The sequence below is a fragment of the Tursiops truncatus genome, chromosome 3, assembly GCF_011762595.2.
Source record: "Tursiops truncatus isolate mTurTru1 chromosome 3, mTurTru1.mat.Y, whole genome shotgun sequence".
In the NCBI taxonomy this organism is placed as follows: domain Eukaryota; kingdom Metazoa; phylum Chordata; class Mammalia; order Artiodactyla; family Delphinidae; genus Tursiops; species Tursiops truncatus.
In genome coordinates this window covers 138,728,446-138,744,320 of record NC_047036.1, presented here as the reverse complement: position 1 = coordinate 138,744,320, position 15,875 = coordinate 138,728,446, and the positions used below count along the sequence as shown (strand labels likewise).

General features: G+C 40.4%; 1 long non-coding RNA gene across 3 annotated transcripts in view; it reads left to right on the top strand.

Annotated features, from left to right (window-relative positions):
- LOC109551941 (uncharacterized) overlaps positions 1-15,875 on the top strand; it is a 302,359-nt gene that overhangs the window by 170,062 nt on the left and 116,422 nt on the right. For 2 of the 3 annotated variants that reach the window (XR_012330574.1, XR_004525941.2), the window contains exon 3: positions 9,868-10,004. This is a non-coding gene — a long non-coding RNA (uncharacterized lncRNA). Of the gene's footprint in view, positions 1-9,867; positions 10,005-10,547; positions 11,571-15,875 lie in introns of those variants that run through there. The other variant, XR_002178639.3, reaches the window with a different exon arrangement.

The window sequence follows — 15,875 nt, the reverse complement described above, 5'->3', positions numbered from 1 at the left end:
TTGTTTTTGTTGTCTGTCCCCAGTGGCTAAGGTTGGTTCAGTGGGTTGTGTAGGCTTCCTGGTGGAGAGGACTAGTGCCTGTGTTCTGGTGGATGAGGCTGGATCTTGTCTTTCTGGTGGGCAGGTCCACGTCTGGTGGTGTGTTTGGGTTGTCTGTGGCCTTATTATGATTTTAGGCAGCCTCTGTGCTAATGGATGAGGTTGTGTTCCTGTCTTGCTAGTTGTTGGCATAGGATGTCCAGCACTGTAGCTTGCTGGTCATTGAGTGAAGCTGGGTCTTGGCGTTGAGATTGAGATCTCTGGGAGATTTTCACCATTTGATATTACATGGAGCTGGGAGGTCTCTTGTGGACCAGTGTCCTGAAGTTGGCTCTCCCACCTCAGAGGCACAGCACTGACTCCTGGCTGGAGCACCAAGAGCCTTTTATCCACAGGGCTCAGAATAAACGGGAGAAAAAATAGAAAGAAAGAAAGAAGTGGATAAAATAAAATAAAGTAAAATAAAATAAAATAAAGTTATTAAAATAAAAAATAATTATTCAGAAAAAAACTTGAAAAAGAAAAAAAAACCCAAAAACAAAGAACGGATGGACAGAACCCTAGGACAAATGGTAAAAGCAAAGCTGTACAGGCAAAATCACACACAGAAACATACACATACACACTCAAAAAAGAAAAATGGGAAAAAAATATATATCTTTGCTCCCAACATCCACCTCCTGAATTTGGGATGGTTTGTTGTCTATTCAGGTATTCCACAGATGCAGGGTACATCAAGTTGATTGTGGAGCTTTAATCCGCTGCTCCTGAGGCTGCTGGGAGAAATTTCCCTTTCTCTTCTTTGTTTCCACAGCTCCTGGGGTTCAGCTTTGGATCTAGACCCGCCTTTGCGTGTAGGTCACCTGAGGGCGTCTGTTCTTTCCTCAGACAGGACAGGGTTAAAGGAGCCGCTGATTCGGGAGCTCTGGCTCACGCAGGCCAGGGGGAGGGAGGGGTACGGAAACAGGGCGAGCCTGCGGCAGCAGAGGCCAGCATGACGTTGCAGCAACCTGATGCGTGCGTGCTTTCTCCCAGGGGAGTTGTCTCTGGATCACGGGACCCTGACAGTGGCGGGCTGCACAGGCTCCCAGGAGGGTAGCTGTGGACAGTGACCTGTGCTTGCACACAGGTTTTTTGGTGGCTGCAGCAGCAGCCTTAGCATCTCATGCCTGTCTCTGTGTTCCGCTCTGATAGCTGCTGCTCATGCGCGTCTCTGGAGCTCCATTAAGTGACACTCTTAATCCTCTCTCCTCGTGCACCAGGAAATAAAGAGGCAAGAGAAAGTCTCTTTTCTCTTCGACAGCTCCGGACTTTTTCCCGACTCCCTTCTGGCTAGCTGTGGCACATTAGCCCCTTTAGGGTGTGTTCACGCTGCCAACCCCAGTCCTCTCCCTGGGATCCGACCGAAACTGGAGCCTCAGCTTCCAGCCCCTGCCTGCCCCGGCGGGTGAGCAGACAAGCCTCTAAGGCTGGTGAGTGCTGGTCGGCACCGATCCTCTGTGCGAGAATCTCTCCACTTTGCCCTCCGCACCCCTGTGGCTGCGCTCTCCTCCGTGGCTTTGAAGCTCCCCACCCCCTCTGCCACCTGCAGTCTCTGCCCGCAAAGGGGCTTCCTAGTGTGTGGAAACCTTTCCTCCTTCACAGCTCCCTCCCACTGGTGCAGGTACCGTCCCTATTCTTTTGTCTCTGTTTTTTTATTTTTTCTTTTGCGCTACACCAGGTACGTGGGGAGTTTCTTGCCTTTTGGGAGGTCTGAGGTCTTCTGCCAGCGTTCAGTAGGTGTTCTATACAAGCAGTTCCACATGTAGATGTATTTCTGATGTATTTGTGGGGAGAAAGTTTATCTCCGCGTCTTACTCTTCCACCATCTTTAAGCTCTCCCTCTCTTATTTTCTAATTCCAAATTTTTTTTGATGGTATTGTAAATGTAATTAAAAAAATCATTTTTTAAATTGTTGAATGCCATGTATGTAAAAATGCAAGTTTTTTGTATATTATTCTTATACCCTGCAAAATTTTCAAATTTACTCTTTAGTAGCTATTTTATAGATTTAAAAAAAAATTTTCAAGTAAGCAATTATGTCAGCTGCAAATAGAGACAGTTTTGCTTCTTCCTTTCTAATCAGTATGCCTTTTAATTCTTTTATTGGGTGGGCCAAAAAGTGCCTTTGGTTTTTTTAAGTGAAAATAAAAGACACATTTTTCATTTCCACGAAGAACTTTATTGAACAACGTATTCATCCTTTTGTTCCACTACCTTCTGCCATTTTTCAGGGAACTCCATAATTCCATCTTCCCAAAACTTTTTATGTTTTTGAGCAAAGAACTGTTCCATGTGCCTTTTATAATCTTCCAGGGAACTGACATTTTTTGCACTAAATGAATTTTGTAAAGACCGAAATAAATGGAAATCTGAAGGTGCAATGTGTGGTGAATACAGCGGATGAATCAGAACTTACCAGCCAAGCTATAACATTTTTTGCCAGGTCATCAAGGAAACATGCGGTCTTGCGTTATCCTGATGGAAGAGTATGTGTTTTCTGTCGACTAATTCTGGACGCTTTTTGTCGATTGCTGCTTTCAGTTGGTCTAATTGGGAGCAGTACTTGTTGGAATTAATCATTTGGTTTTATGGCAGGAGCTCATAATGGAGGAGTCCCTTCCAATCCCATCATATACACAACATCACCTTCTTTGGTTGAAGACTGGCCTTTGGTGTGGTTGGTGGTGGTTCATTTCACTTGCCTCAGGATCTCTTCTGTTCCACATTGTTGTACAGTATCCACTTTTCATCGCCCGTTACAATTTGTTTTAAAAACGGAACATTTTCATTACATTTCAGTAGAGAATCTTATGCGGATGTATGTCAAGAAGGTTTTTTTCGCTTAACTTATATGGAAACCAAACATCAAAGCGATTCACATAACCAAGGTGGTGCTTTATTTTCAATGCTTGATTTGTATATTTTGAGTATGTCAGCTCGCTCCAGTGTGATATAACATTCATTGTTCTCATTTATTGTTTTGATTCGATCACTATCAACTTCAGCTGGCCTACCTGACTGTGGAGCATCGTCCAGTGACAAATCCCCAGCATGAAACTTCGCAAACCACTTTTGACACATTCGATCAGTCACAGCACCTTCTCCATAAACTGCACAAATCTTTTTGTTTTATTTGGTTTTGACCTTTCTTGAAATAATAAGGCGTAAGATACTGAAAATGTTCCTTTTTTTCTTCCATCTTCAATATTAAAATGGCTACACAAAAATTCACCAATTTTGATGTCTTTTTTTTAATGCACGCTGATATGACTGCTGTCACAGTACAGTCTAACAAAATTGTTTCGAATGAAGTTAAAAACAACTAAGTGTTGCTAGAGCCATCTTACGGAACAAACAACGAACATTTTGGCCCACCCAATACTTGCCTTATTGCAATAGATGGATCCCCATTCAATAGGTGTAGTGAGGATTGGCATTTTTGTCTTATTATTGTTTAGTGAGAAAATGCCCAATATTTCACCATACAGTGTAATGTCAGTTATTGGTTTTTCATAGATTCCCTATATCAGATGAAGTGAGTTCTATTCTGTTCCTAGTTGACTGAGAGTTTTAATCATGAATGGGTGTTACATTGTGTCAAATGTTTATTCTTCATCTATTGAGATTACCATATGGATTTTTGTTTTTAGTCTGAACATGGTAAGTTATGTATATTGATTTTCAAATGTTAAACCAGCCTTGCATACCTCAGATAACCCTGCTTGCTAATGGTGTGTTATTCTTTTTATGTATTGCTTAAAACATTTGACTTAAAAAAAATGATGCTTGTGTACATATTTTTGAGAGATGTTGATTTGTGCTTTTCTTTTTTGTCATATCTTTATCAGGTTTGCTATTAAGATTATGTCAGCTTCATAAAATAAGAATTGTTTTCCCCCTTTTAATTTTATGATAGAGTTAGCATGAGATTTGTGTTATTCTTCCCCTAAATGTGCAACAGACTGCATCAGTGACAGACTGATCTAGGCCCATCTATCTGGGCCTAGAGTTTGGGATGGTGTTTAATAATGAATTTGATTACTTAATAGGGGTATTCATATTTTCTGTTTTGTTTCAGTCATGGTAAGTTGTCATTTTCAGAAAATTTGTTCCTTTCATCTCAGTTATTAAATTTGTTAGCATAAAATTATTCATACTATTCTTTTATTATCTAATTAATTCCAGTTTTAATGTTCATTTTTACCCATAACTTAAAAAAATTCTAACAGGACAGATATTTTTGTGGTACTTTTAAATTTATTTTTTGTTTAAATAAACTTTTAATTTTAGAATAGTTTTAGATTTACAGAAAAGTTGCAAAGTTGTTACAGAGAGTTCCCGAATACCCTTCACTGAGTTTTTCCTATTATTTACATCTTATATTACTGTGGTTCATTTGTTACCACTAAGAAACCAACATTAGTTCATTACTATTAACTAATCTCCATACTTTATTCAAATTTTAATAGTTTTTTAATACTGTCCTTTTTCTGTTCCAGAATCATCCAGGAGACATTACATGTCTCCTTAACCTTCTTTTGTCTATGCTAGTTTCTCAGACTTTCTGTTCTTGTGTTTTGTTTGTTTGTTTTTGTCTTGTGATGACCTTAACAGTTTTGAAATCAAGCTTTTTTATAGAATGTCTCTCATTTTGGGTTTGTTTCAAGTTCTTCCTCATGATTAGTAGTATATGGTTGTGGAAGATCACAGAAGTGAAATGCCAGTCTCATTATATCATATCAAGAGAGTATACTGTCAGCATAACTTATCACTAGTGATGTTAACCTTGATCATGTGGTGGAGGTGGTGCTTGTCCGGATCGCCACTGTAAAGCTACGTTTTTCATCCTTCCATACTCTTACTCTTTGGAAACAAGTCACTAAGCACAGCTCACACTCAGGGATGGAGAGTTAAGTCCCACCTCCTTGAGGGGCAATATCTACTCAAATTATTTGGAATTCTTCTGTAGAGGATATCTATCTCTTTTATGGGAGTTTTTTTTTTTCCTTTACTATACCATAAAAATTTTTAATTTCTACTTGTATTATATTGACATCAAGTAGTGTGGCCAAATTGTCCCCACTTCACCCCACCCCCACCCCCACCTTCCCTTTCTCTCCAATCCAGATTAGAAGTTCAGTTATACTGGTGAGCAAAACTAATCAGTTTTGTTGATTGATATAAACATTGTGGTATTTAGGAGAACTTGTTGCCATTTTGCTTCCTTCTTCACATGAGGCTACTGGTCACTAAAATAATAATTTATCAGCAACATCAACAGTTTAAACCCCAGTATGGAAGTTATAAGGTTGCATAGCAGACAATATCATAATGCCTTTTACTCATAAAACATTCTCAACTGGGGATGAGTGTTCATGATGTTTGAAACATTTATTGAATTTGCAGAGTGTCATGACCATACTGTTTTTGGTATGGGTGGAAGCGAGTAATTCTACTTTTGAATCATAGTATAACAATGAAGGCTTTTAAAGGGAAGGAATGAGAATAGTAGGTGCTATTTTGGCTCTGAACAAAAATACCCAGTGAACTCTGCCTGCTGCCATCACGAGGCACCTGGTGAGAAACACCTGCAGCTCCTCTTTTCTACCATTAAAGAACTTGATGTCAGGAAGTTAAACTCTTCCAATGACACATTCAGAAAAGAAAGAGTACAAAGCCTTATATACTTAGGAAGTTCGTGTAGCTTTTGAGAAAATGGCTTATATCAAATGTCCTTCTCCTCAGGATGATAAATGGTATAGGCATTTTTAATGACATTAATTGTGAAGTATCTTTTGTATGAATTCCCTACCACTCTTTAGAAATAAATGGTAAAATAAATGGTATAAATATTTTGGTTGATACTCTTTCAAAGTAGTTTCCAGGCCTATACACAAGTATATGTATACTTATACAGTGCTCTAATCATACTAAATATATTATTTTAGGAAAAATATGAGCATTTCTTCATATTATTAAAAACTTTCACATCATTTTAATGTCTACAGCATTCCAGTGAATGGAGACACTGTAATTTAATGAGTCTCAGATTATGAAACTGTCACAAACAGTGCTAATGAACACATCTGGATAGTCATCTTTGACATATTACTGATTATTTCCTTAGAGCAAAGTTTCTCAAACTTGGCACTATTGACATTTTGGGAAGGAAACATTTTGTTGTTGTTGTAGGGGACTGTCCTGTGCACTTTAGGATGGTGGGCAGCATCCCTGGCCTCTATCCACTAGATGCCAGTAGCACCTCCACTCCTCGCTGTGACAGCCAAATCAGTCTACAGACATTGCCAAATGTCCCCTAGGAGCCAAAATTTCTCTGCCATTGAAAACCACTGACTCAGAGTAAGTTCTTTGAAGAAGAATTTTCACATAAATGATATGCACAATTTAAAGTTAAAAAAAAATCTGTGTGGGTTTTATTTTCAATTTGAAGAAAGTAATAGGATATAGAGTGATAACTTAAAAATTTGTGAAAAAAATTTTTCCTAAACCTCTCCTACCAAAATTCTTAGAGTTAACTGTGCCCAGGGCTTAATACAGCAGGGTCCTATTCCACCTTAGCTACAGAAAAATCACTCTATGTAGCAAGAGAGTGACAGAGGGAATTCCCTGGCGGTCTAGTGGTTTGGGCTCCATGCTCTCACTGATGAGGGCCCAGATTCAATCCCTGGTCAGGGAACTAAGATCCCACCAAAAAAAAAAAAAAAAAAAGAGAGAGAGATAGAAATCATGGATATAGGAGAGAAGGCCCAACTCTCAAACTGCTTCTCATCTTTTTGACTCCACAGTATTTTGTGATCTCAGATTCTATAACCATGTTTACACATTTTTGTTTTTGTTTTTTTGCGGTACGCGGGCCTCTCACCGCTGCGGCCTCTCCCGTAGCGGAGCACAGGCTCCAGACGCGCAGGCCCAGCGGCCATGGCTCACGGACCCAACCGCTCCGCGGCATGTGGGATCCTCCTGGACCGGGGCACAAACCCGTGTCCCCTGCATCGGCAGGCGGACCCCCAACCACTGCGCCACCAGGGAAGCGCACCATGTTTACACATTTTTGACCCCTAATGTTTTTCTTTTCTAGGCAGTAAAGAGGACTAAGTGTTTAGATATTGAAATAAGTCCAACCAGATTCTGATACTGTCCCTTACCAGTTTCTAACTAGTTGATCTTGGACCACTTTAATCCTCTTTCTCTATCTGTAAAGGGTCCACCATACAGAGTTGTTGGGAAAATTAAATATGAGATGTTTTAAATCTTGGCACCGAGAAAGGACTCGTTAAATATTATCCACTTTCCCCCCAACAAGTTGAAAGAAGAATTATTTATTTTCTCAATTTAATTATATACTTCTAGGCCATCTGAGGAGGCATTAAAACAGAAAGCATTGTCCTGAAACTTTTTCATTGGTATAATAACTCATGTGATATTACAAAAGTAAATTTCATAATTGTGTATGAGACACCATGGTGGCTGCTATTTGAGTTACTTGGAACAGTATCCCATTGGGTGAGTGTGGGAAGAAAATACTAGATGCTTGATTTTCTGTGTATTTTAAATTTCATCCATTTTATTTTCTACTTTTATATTTGCTAATATTTTAATATATTAGTACAATGGTGTGATGTATATGATTTATAAGTAAATAAAAATACGTTGAGGATGCTTGTTCAAAGTTTCTTTACTGCTGGGGTGTGAGATCAACATCTATTTTGGAGACCCTTGACCTGGAAGACAGCTTTTTGCTGTTTCTGTGATTTGGGATGGAGGAAAGGAGTCATAAATTTCACTGCCTGTCAGAATCCCCACAATTCACGGAGGGTTATTTCAACATCATTATGCATGAACGGGCCTCTCACTGTTGTGGCCTCTCCCGTTGCGGAGCACAGGCTCCGGACGTGCAGGCTCAGCGGCCATGGCTCACGGGCCCAGCCGCTCTGCGGCATGTGGGATCCTCCCGGACCGGGGCACGAACCCGTGTCCCCTGCATCGGCAGGCGGACTCTCAACTACTGCGCCACCAGGGAAGCCCCGAGGCATGTTTTAAATGTTCCACCCTAGTCTCTCTTTCAAGATTGGTTGGAGTAGGGAGCAGGACGAAGTATTTTCCTATGTCACTGAGAGTACCTGGGAAGGTATTTCCCTCTGTTTTGAAAATGGAAAATAAAATACTACCTTTCTCTTTTGAAAAAAACTAAGCTAGGTATTAGGGGACAACAATGTCCAAATTAAATCTTCTCCTTGTGCCTTTCTTCAATTCTCCCTTGAATGGAATACGGATATCTAAAAGATAATGGAGATGTATGGTAAGATTGGTGGCATGTAAAATGGTGTCAGGGTTCAGAAGGTGTTGGGAAGGAGTGGGTTGTGTGTTTGTGTGTGTGCACACACACAGACACTCGTGTTTGAATGGGAGAACCAACATTCATGGGTTCCAGGTGTCTGACAGGTTCTTTACATGGAACATTTACATCATCCATATTCACCCTCATACAGCCAAGACATGGGAGAAGAGAATTTCTTGCCCTTCTCATGGTAAAAATTTTCAACATAAAGGAAAGATAAGGTGGAAAGTTAAGGTCCTGTTGTATCCCACATTGGCCCTTCTCTCACTGCACAGGCTATCAGTATTTTGTGTATCTTGTACTTCCAGAAATTTCTATGTCTACAAGGAAAAAAATACATATACAGCCTTTTCACAAATAAGATCATAATGTGCAAATAGAAATCATATTAAAGATTTGTTATCAAATTGCTTTTCCTCACTCTGCAATAAAATTGGGATATTTTCCATATCAGTATATATAGATTTACCTCATTCTTTCTAGAGGCCTCATGGCATTCCATTGCATGGATTTACTATAATAAATTTAGCTACTTTCTTATTCAACACTGTAATATTGTTTTTTGGCTGCGTTGGGTCCTCGCTGCTGCGCAGGGGCTTTATCTAGTTGCTCTGCTACGGTGTGTGGCTTCTTATTACGGTGGCCTCTCCTGCTGCAGAGCATAGCCTCCAGGCATGCAGGCTTCAGCAGTTGTGGCATGCGGGCTCAGTAGTTGTGGCTCACGGGCTCTAGAGCGCAGGCTCAGCAGCTGTGGTGCACGGGCTTTGTTGCTCCATGGTATGTGGGAACTTCCCAGACCAGAGCTCGAACTTGTGTCCCGTGCATTGGCAGGCGGATTCTTAACCACTGCGCCAACAGGGAAGCCCCAACACTGTAATATTTTTTGCATGTATCTTTGAATACTTTTCGAGGGATACATTTATAGAAATGGAATTACTGGCTCAAAAGGTATGCATATTTAAAATTTAAATCCATCATGAGTGCATCAATTTATCTGCTCACAAGTGAGACATTAAAAAAAATTCATATTGTTTAATTTTTTTTTTCTTTTTTTTTTTTTTTTTGCGGTACGCGGGCCTCTCACTGCTGTGGTCTCTCCTGTTGCGGAGCACAGGCTCCGGACGCGCAGGCTCGGCGGCCATGGCTCACAGGCCCAGCTGCTCCGCGGCATGTGGGATCCTCCCGGACCGGGGCACGAACCCGTGTCGTTCGGCACGGACTCTCATCGGCAGGCGGACTCTCAACCACTGCGCCACCAGGGAAGCGCCCATACTGTTTAAATTTTATGGGCAAAAAAGGCACTTAATTTTTTCTTTCAAATATTGAGTGATATTGTGCATCTCAAAGCGGTCATTTGTAAACGTGACTGAGGTTAGGGCTCTTTCTACAATATGTTTGTTGCATCCTAAACTGTTTCTATACTTAGGGTCGCCAGAGAAGCCGGAGTGGAGACTGCAGGGAGTACGGGTTTGAATGAACTTTGGCTGCTCCATCAAGCATGCTGATCACTGAGGAAACAACAGAAGACTCACCCAAGTGACTCATCCCCCAAATCCAACAGAGGTAATAGGATAACTTACATTGCACAGCCTTTTGGCTATTTAGTTGGATGTATGAGATCAACAGTGCACACTTTCTCTGCTGGATGTTGCTTTGGGAAAGAGACTTATTGGTTAGATGTCACACTGCAATGCAGTCAGGGGCTTTGGGACCTGATTCCCAATACTCAGAAGCATAGAGAAAAATTATTTAGCATCTTGGCCTCAGGCAACAATATCTACTTCATGGAGTTGCGTCAGGCATCAAATTCTATGGGGATGTACTACTGTCCACTGCATTAACTATCCTTCATGTTGTTTCATTATTTTCTGAGGCTGTACTTCGTATTGGATGGTGGAAAGCTTGAGGCTAGAGATAACCAAGGTGGCAATTTTAAGAGGCACATGAAATAAAAACGTGAGAGGTCGTGCACGTGGATGTAGTTTTACCCGGATTGGATTCATGTGCTATAATTAGTTTTAAATTTATTACTATCTTTTTCATGAAATTCAGATAGTCTGACTAGTTTATATTCTCTAAACATTTCTTGTTTTACTCTTTCATCAGATTCCACTCTTAAAATTCACTGCATGGTCTCCACAGACAAGAAGTGAAGGTTCTGCATTGCTACAGCCTCTCAGTTGAAAGACAGGGAATCCACATTTTCCCTCATTTTACTCTTAGGCCGCCAGTATGTTTTATAGTCTCCCACACACTCTTCTTCTCTCAAAGACATTTTCAAGTTTAATAATATATTTTTTAAAAGTCAGATAATTTTCAGGTAATAAAATTTTGGAATCCTGCAGACTTTAAAAGAAATACAAAGAATTTAAAAAAACCCTCACGTACCGAGCCATTTACCACGTCTATCTAAAAATTACAGCTACCCATTAGTAAGTTGCATTATAGAATTGGTAATATTACCTACTTTTTAAAAACATTAAAATAAACTTCTTTGGAAGTGATGTTATTTACCAAAAACAACAAGGCAGAATAAGGCAGATATCTAAGTTGGTTTAAAATTGAAGTATATTTTATGTAAAATGGGACATTTTAAAGAATAATCTGAACAGGGAAGTCTTTTCCTACATAAATATTTTATAACGTCGTACTGTGTAATATGGGAGTTTTTCCTGTTAATTTGTGGTTTTGAGAAGTATAGCTCTTAGTTAAAAAGTACCCATTTGAAGGTTTCTTAGCTTTCATTATGAGGGTACAGTGACCAAAAAAAATCACGTGTCTCATAGTATTCTATGTACTGCATGTAGTCTGGTCAAACGGAATCATCTACTTCAAAAGTTATTGTGAAAGAAAACTGAAAAAGAATAAATTGTGTGTAATTGTGTTAAAGAGTAAGCTTTTACTGATCAGCTAGAAAATAACAAAGACATATTCGCTGTCTGTGCCTGGGTAATCAGTGGGGGGTTAGTAATATTATTTTGTACAAGAAAGAATATTTTTTAAGTGTGTTAAGTTGTTCTTTACTGAAGGGCATGAGAACGTTGCATAATCTTTAACTCCTGCCAGAGAGGCTTTGTCACTGGGTAGAATCAGTTTTATAGTCTATTCATGTATTCAACCAGCATTTATTGAAACTCTCTTCTTTTTATTCACTCTGCTAGGTCCAGAGTTTGGGGTGAACCACGTTGGGGGTAAAAAAATCTCAGGGAAGCACACTGCCTTAAGTATTGACAAGCTTGAGGATGGGAGAGTATAGAGAGACTATCATGTAAATAATAAATGATAATACAAAGAAGAATGAGAAGTAGTCATCAAAGGTAAAAATGACATAATAATAAGTGCTAATATTAGCATAGTGTTTACTAATTACCCATCATTAACTAAGGAGTTGACTCTGCACAGTGGGTCTTAGGTCATTTCCCCAGCATCCATTCCCCTCTCTGTCTCCATCTCATACTTACTGTGCAGTTTATAGGCAGATAAATATTTTCCAGGGTTTGTAATCCCCTCTCCTATGCTACAGTGATTGGTCCATTTGAGCAGGTCTGAGCCAATTAGTAATTCCTCTGATCCAGGCAATGGTTCCAGAATGGGCTTGTTATTCACACTGGACAGTGGGACCTGAGAGGTTTTCTAAGAATGTCTGGAAAAGTTCTCCATTACTATTCTGGGAGAGCTTTTCAAAGTGATCATTTTCTTCACTCCTTTGTTTTGGATGAGGAAGCCTATAATCCAATGATAGCCTCTCATAAGCATGAGGGAGAACCAGCCTTAAACTGAATCTGACACCTTAGAAGACAGAACAGAGGGAGAGAAATTAGATCCTTGATCCATGGCTGAACCACTGAATCAATCCAAGGCTGAAGCCTACCTTTCCTCTGGACTTTGAGAAACGTGAGCCAATAAAACACTTTTGTTTTTTTATGCTAGTCTGAGTTGGGCTTTCTCTTACCTTCAGAGAGTCTAAATTATACCAAGGAGGTTTCTTTTTCAGTCTTCATAACAAACCTATGAAATAGATGATATTATTGTCATCATTTTATGGATGAGAAAGCTGAGGCCTGGAAAGTTCAATAGCTTGCGCTGAACCACGAAAGCAGTAAGTGGTAAAGCCAGGAGTTTACCTGTGGAGTTTAATGCTAAGCACCGCGTCCTATTGCTTGCCATGCTTGGGGTTGCAAAGAGCATGTCAGTTAAGTTGTAGGAAAATTATCCCAGTGCTGGAAGCACTGGCTTTGGGCCTGTAGGTGGAACTTAAATCAGCACGAGATGGAGCTGAAGCAGCAGATTTGGAGTAGAGGGGGTCAAGTGGCAGTGGCTGGGGGTCTAGTCCACGTGTGGCCTCTCAGTGGGGGAGGGGCAGCACCAACAGGAAAGCCTGGAGGTCCCCCAGAGGCTAGAAGACAAAGAGGGAGATCAGAAAAGGGTGGCATGGTCAGACAGAGGAAGTTCAAAGGAGAGAGGAGTCCTTGAATGGAAATGGTGACTCAGCAGAGGAAGCAGAAATACTGAGATTGATAATGACCTACTTGTAGTCCCTGAGATTTGGGGATGATGGGACTAGGGGTGGATTAGTGGGGGGGAGGAAAGATGACATCACCAGGATCTGTGTACACTTGAGAGTTCAGTATTATCATTATCTGGGCAACGCCAAGTTTCAATTTAGGAGAGAAGGTAGAGGAAGTCTTACTAGAAGGGTTTGAGTGAGAATGTGTGTCCAAGGGTTTAAAAGAGCACAGTGAAGGGGTACTAGGGGAATGGAGGGGAGAGGGGGAGGGTAAATGAAATGGAGAGAACACAAGCATGAGAGGGCTAGCGGGCTAGCTAGGGAAGCAGGTGTGTTTTTTTTTTTAACATCTTTATTGGAGTATAATTGCTTTACAATGGTGTGTTAGTTTATGTTGTATAACAAAGTGAATCAGCTATATGTATACATATATCCCCATATCTCTTCCCTCTTGCGTCTCCCTCCCTCCCACCCTCCCTATCCCACCCCTCTAGGTGGTCACAAAGCACCTAGCTGATCTCCCTGTGCTATGCGGTTGCTTCCCACTAGCTATCTATTTTACGTTTGGTAGTGTATATATGTCCATGCCACTCTCTCACTGTGTCACAGCTTACCCTTCCCCCTCCCCATATCCTCAAGTCCATGCTCTAGTAGGTCTGTGTCTCTATTCCCATCTTACCCCTAGGTTCTTCATGACATTTTTTTTTTTTTAGATCCCATACATATGTGTTAGCATACGGTATTTGTTTTTCTCTTTCTGACTTATTTCACTCTGTATGACAGACTCTAGGTCTATCCACCTCACTACAAATAACTCAATTTCGTTTCTTTCAATGGCTGAGTAATATTCCATTGTATATATGTGCCACATGTAAAAGAATGAAATTAGAACACTCCCTAGCTCCATACACAAAAATAAACTCCAAATGGATTAAAGACCTAAATGTAAGGCCAGACACTATCAAACTCTTAGAGGAAAACATAGGCAGAACACTCTATGACATAAATCACAGCAAGATCCTTTTTGACCCACCTCCTAGAGAAATGGAAATAAAACAAAAATAAACAAATGGGACCTAATGAAACTTCAAAGCTTTTGCACAGCAAAGGAAACCATAAACAAGACCAAAAGACAACCCTCAGAATGGGAGAAAATATTTGCAAATGAAGCAACTGACAAAGGATTAATCTCCAAAATCTACAAGCAGCTCAATAATAAAAAAACAAACAACCCAATCCAAAAATGGGCAAAAGAGCTAAATAGACATTTCTCCAAAGAAGACATACAGATTGCCAACAAACACATGAAAGAATGCTCAACATCATTAATCATTAGAGAAATGCAAATCAAAACTACAATGAGATATCATCTCACACCAGTCAGAATGGCCATCATCAAAAAATCTACAAACAGTAAATGCTGGAGAAGGTGTGGAGAAAAGGGAACCCTCTTGCACTGTTGGTGGGAATGTAAATTGATACAGCCACTATGGAGAACAGTATGGAGGTTCCTTAAAAAACTACAAATACAACTACCATATGACCCAGCAATCCCACTGCAGGTGTGTTTTGGTCAATGTATCAAAACGAACAAGGTGTGGAAATGTGGGAAGGAAAGAGGCGGCTTCCCAGGTTGCATTTACATTGTGGATTCCTTTGCAATTCTGACTCCCAGTGCTTTACGTCCTGCTGGCAGAAGGGAACCGAGGTGGCTATGGCAACCTGACAAGCCCCTAACAGTATTAATATTCACAAACATCTGAAGGCTGCAGTCTCTTAAAAACAACAATAATAGCAGCAGTGGCAGCAGCAACAACCACCATAGTAATTTGTAACTCTTCCCTCTGGAGAAGCACAGAGCTGCATGTATGGTATTTTAAATAATCAGTCACAAATTAACTAATTGCTGCAAACCTTAAACCTGTTTTTCCCTCCAGCTTGTCTTTATCTGCAGATGTCAAAACAAGTAAAATAGATGGACCAGATTTCCTTCAGATGTTTGCCGATAATAATTGTTCTCTTAAAAAATTAAAAATTATATAAGTCTGAGAGCAAAATTCCTTCCTGTGTTGTGACTTTAAAATGTCTTGTTTTTGCCTTTAAATTTCTGTTCAAGATTTTTAAACTCTGCCTTGCTCCTTTTCTGAATCATCAAATCCAGTGGTTCACCTGGAGAACTGGTTAAAATTCACCTTGGAAGAGCAATTAAAAATGCACATTGTTGGTCCCTACCTTAGAGAAGTAGATTTATTAGGGCTGGAGGAGGGGGTTGCCAACGCCCAAGTGTTAGTTTATGGAGGTTTATATCAGGGGTACTCATGCTAGGAGTTCTGTGCTTTTACTCCCACCTTTCCCTTTCTTTTTGGCTCTGAATGAAGGCTCATTGGTGAGTTGCTGAGCCCTGTCGTGGGTGGAGAAAGAGGAGTGCTATGAGACTGACAGCAGAGCAAGAGCGTGTAGGCAGTGAGGCTCCCAGAAACCTCTGATCTTGCACAGGGTGCTGAATAGGAAAGGCACAAGGCAGGATAAAGGTATGGTTCTGCACATTTATGTTGTCTGTTGAGGGCACTGAGCAGAGAAAATAGAGACTTTGATCTCTTTCATTTCTGCCTTTCCTTCTGGAAAGTTGATAGGGTGGGGTCGTGTAAGGGCAGAGATTAGAAAAGGATTTTCTTGTTCATGCTGTCCCTTCTGTGTCCCTTCTGTGTACTGTAGACATAGGGACTCGGTGAAATTGTGGAGAGTTAAGGCACACCCTAGCTTCTGTGTGTACTGCTGTGCGTTGCACAAAACCTGTTACCCATCCAGTGTTTTGGCATGAGAGGATTTCTAGTTTCAGAATTATCATTGAACAGGATCAGTGGATGGAAGTAGATAGTTTAACTGTTGCCTTGTGTTGGAGGAGGACATTGAGAGGACGTGACTAC